Consider the following 4319-nt stretch of genomic DNA (forward strand, 5'->3'; position numbering starts at 1 on the left):
CCCTTTTCATTTTTGAAAAGAAAATATATTATGGAAATTCTATTGTGAAGTTCAATGAAAAAGAAGGAAAACATATTCTAGAAATGCAACTATGAAACAATAAAGAACGTGCTCTAACTGAATGAAATACAATATAAAAGGAAATTCGCAAGGGAAAATGTCAAATAACATAACAAAATAAACAAGAGGGCTGCAGAGGCAGCAAGTCCCTGCCACCTTATTTAATTTTTGAAATAACAGAAAATAAAATTGGTTTACCACCTTATTTAATTTTTGAAATAACAGAAAATAAAATTTGTTTAATTAATTTTTGAAATAAGAAAAATAAAATTTGCTTACAATGCAAGACTGCAGTAGTGCAATAGACTAGCTGTTGTAAGCAACAGCGGTTGTTGTAAAGCAACAGCGGTTGTTAAACAATAGCATGTAAGAGTTCAGATTTGAGTTAACAACCATAGCATGTAAGAGTTCAGATTTGAGTTTGCTTTACTTCATAGTTTACTTAGATAAAAAACTTTAAAAATAATACATCAAGGAATAACAACATGGGATAGCAGGTTTGCAATTAGCATGTAAGATTTGAGATTTGAGTTCGCTTTACTTCATAGTTTACCGATATAAAAATTGATAATATGAAAAATTGTAAATAGAAAAAAAGCATTAAAAATAATACCTCAAGGAATAACAACATGGGACAGCAGGTTTGCCATCATTAGATGCAAAATATGGCAAGAATAATGTTAATTTTGAGCACTACGTTTGTCAAATAATGGAAATCGCAGATAATAAAGGAAGAATTGATTGAGATGCCAACAGTAAAAAATGATATACGGGGCAAGAAATGATATATGAGGCCGTAAGTTATTCATTTGTAATAGCTTCACCGAAAACTTAGCACACCCAGTAATTCCTCATCCAGATACAAACTATGTAGTGTCCAAATATTACCTTGGAATCAACACATGTAATACATGCACCATGATCCAGATATTCCTTTGGAATTACTATATGTAATGCATGCACAATCAAGCTGGCTAGGTGTTAAAAGAAATTAATCAACAATTTTAACCTCTTGACCAGTTGTCCAGCGTACCGTAAGATCTACATCATGTTCAACAACGTGCATGCTTGGTTAATATTATAGCACAATCACTGAACTGGTATTTACAACTTTGAAGGCATACATTTATGGCCAACAATATTGGTTTATGTTTCGTTTTGTTTCGTAAAGTTTCTTGCAGGAAGTTACTTGCTTTAAGAATAAATTTTGAAGTTTGCTATTGAACTTATGAATAAAGTTTGAAGTTAGCTATTGAATTTATGGAAGGATTACATCATCCTTACTGGTTTTGCAAATGCATAATAATAATAGATATAGACATAGCCTCATCAAAAATTACCTGGTAAAAGAGGAACCTGCACCACCCTTCGCAAAGGCATGATAAGCACCCGTTTAATCACCGAGCAAGTCATTATAATCTTCGAAGAAGAATTATGAGCAAAAGGCGGAGCCTGAGGATGAACCTAAATCGAGGCAAGAATTCTTCTAGCGACCTGGAAATGAAAGGAAAACAATAATTGTTAGTTTGGTGAGAAAAATAGTATATAAGTAAGAGACAGTGATATTTGTTTTCAAGCTAAATAAAATATCTAAAAAAAAATCCAATTGAGCCATTAAAGTGAGGAGGAGCTTCCACCAACTTCTACTAGTATATTGGTGAAATTAACAAAAAAGAAACCAGTCTCCATAATGGCAGTGTAGAGAACAAATGACAGAGTTAAAATGAAACTAGTTGCAGAGCTAGCGTAGCTCTGTCCAAAAGAAAGGGAAATGAATGACTATTGAATAGGCAGACGGGTAGTCATTACAACATTGAATAAGCAGTGAGAATGGAGGCAAATGGAGTAGTTGATATACTTGTAGATTCAGTGGATAACCCGACAATGGATGATCTATATTCTGTGTCGGGTGACCAAGTAAAATAAACAATGTGGCCAGACGTAGCATTCGTTCATTCAGCAGTAGAATAGGTAGAGGCACCACCAAAGATGAAGGCAGAAAAAGAGCGAATTTCCCGTGAACCATAAAAAAAAAAAGGGTCAAATGCACTCTCTCGCTCTCGATCATCTATAGGTATTGATCTGTTGGTATCTCATCTTGTGATTATCAAATAGCTTGTTTATATAGGAATATGCATCCTCATTTCCACCACTATTTTCTTTGACTCATATAAGCACTTTGCCTTCATTCTCAAGTAGCAGGAAATCAAGTAGCACTTTCCCTTCTTTGTCAAGTAGCAGAAAATCAGGTAGCAGGAAATCTAGTCATGCCACGGGGAGAGAAATTTGGGACTGCTGCCTTAGCAGTCCTCCTTCCTCCTTTTTAACTGAAGATAATGCTTCTGGCAGTCCTCCTTCCTCCTTTTTAACAGAAAATAATGCTTCTCGCATAGAGTCTTCGCCTCTGCTACAAGCTCTTGAACAAGCTATAAAACTAAAAGGGACGCTGCAGATTTGGACCAAAAATCTGAGAGCAAACAGTTTTGTGCGAGATATAATCAAGCCAGACTTTGGTACGCTCTGATACAGCATTTGGTGACGAAGAGAATCAATTGTGTGCGGGATATAATGAAGCCAGACTTTGGTAGGCTCTAATACAGGATTTGGTGACCAAGAGAATGTGAAGTGAAGACAGGTAGAGTATGGTGTCATGTGAAGTGAAGACAAGTGGAGTATGGTGTCTAAACATGTGTGAGCCATGTGTAAGTGGAGTATGGTGTCTAAACAAGTGTGAGCCATGTGTAAACCTTTTAAACATGAAGATATGTGTTTAAAGAGATACTCTTAATTGGTATAAACATAAAATGTTTGCTAACTAATGTTAGCGTTAGTTAAGAGAAACTAAAAACCCAGTGAGATTTTTGTATTAATAGACATTTACTCTAAGTTTTAGTACGTATTGCCTCGATATGAGGCCAAATAAGACCTCCAAGTTGTTGTATTGGTTGAAATAATGAAAGGATGAAGCTCATAGGCAGATGAAAAAGTCTTTTATGAGATATAAATCGAAAACATTAAGTTAAATTGAGTTAGATTACTTTGGTTTTTGTGCAGGGAATAATGCAAAACTGAAAACCGATTACTAATAATATGCTAAATAGAAATAAAATTTGAAAAGGAAGTGATGTATTAATGGTTAAAATGTCAAATAACATAATATATTCTATAATATTGGAAAATGTCAACGGGCTAAATAGAAACAAGAAAGAACTTGCTTGAACTTGGTAAAAGCTTAAGAAAAGAAAATTTGCAGTAGAAGATGTGAGCATCAACAAGAAAGCCTGTTGCAATGCAATTGGCCTGGTAAAACAAAATAAAATTGCATGTGTATGCATTTGGGGTAATTAGTAAAGCGTTAGACTCATCCAAAAAAATTGACATCTTTAATCATCTTTCAATGGAATTGAATTAAAGAATTTTAATGACATCCACGAGACCAAAACGATCTAAGGGACCAAGATATCCAACTCACAAAACATCATACAACCAAGTTTCTCTCCATAGCAACCCTCTTGGGGTGAATCCTGATCAAAAAGTTTGTCACCTTGTGAAGTTTCCTTCCTCAAATAGCTCACACAGATTGTCCACTTTCAGGTCGTTTTCGAACTGACTGTGAATGTTCTTATAGGAAGGACACTCCATGATGAAGTGCCATTCAGTTTCAACCGCTTCTTCCTCACAAAAGACACAAGTTCTTTCTTCCCACTTTTCCTTGGGAACTACCCATCTACTTGTTTCACATCTAAGATGATGTGATATGGTCCTTAGTTGTGCTATTAAAATCTTAGCCTTTCCCTTGATTGCAACACTCAAATAGGTTTTTTCATTATGCGACCATGTTGGGTTGAAATTATTGACATATATCATTTTTTTATGGCTAACCTGTTTTGCCCACATGGCGGTCCTGAATTTTTCGAGTACCCAATTTTTTATTTCCACTTTAGAATTAGGATAGTCTTGCCGATTCATTCCTCATTTTCCTATCCACTTGTCATTCTTCTTCCTCCAAGTTTTCTTCCTACGCTTTAACTCTTCTACCACAATCAACTTGGGCCATCGGTGTTCATCCATGCCATCGACCTTTTTAAAATAAGTTAACAAACAGATGAGTGCTAAAGCTTCCATCAGAAATAAACCAACCTCCGCTAGGATCTCACATGGGATAGTTGATTTGACTCTAAGGTTAATAGTGATTAAGTGTTTTTGAATTATTTCCACCTGTCTCCATTTGTTTTCTAACGTGTTGATCCCCCAAACTT

General features: G+C 35.2%; 1 long non-coding RNA gene across 1 annotated transcript; it reads right to left on the minus strand.

Annotated features, from left to right (window-relative positions):
• Nucleotides 1–955: 955 nt before the first annotated feature.
• LOC149221702 (uncharacterized) lies at nt 956–2768 on the minus strand. Its single transcript, XR_016248873.1, has 3 exons — nt 1919–2768; nt 1401–1554; nt 956–1101 (listed from the first exon to the last, which is right to left on the minus strand). It is a non-coding gene; the product is annotated as an uncharacterized LOC149221702 (long non-coding RNA).
• Nucleotides 2769–4319: the final 1551 nt, after the last annotated feature.

Source organism: Pinus tabuliformis, chromosome Q, assembly GCF_031772625.1.
Source record: "Pinus tabuliformis cultivar Carrire ecotype Pingquan chromosome Q, CPIR1, whole genome shotgun sequence".
In the NCBI taxonomy this organism is placed as follows: domain Eukaryota; kingdom Viridiplantae; phylum Streptophyta; class Pinopsida; order Pinales; family Pinaceae; genus Pinus; species Pinus tabuliformis.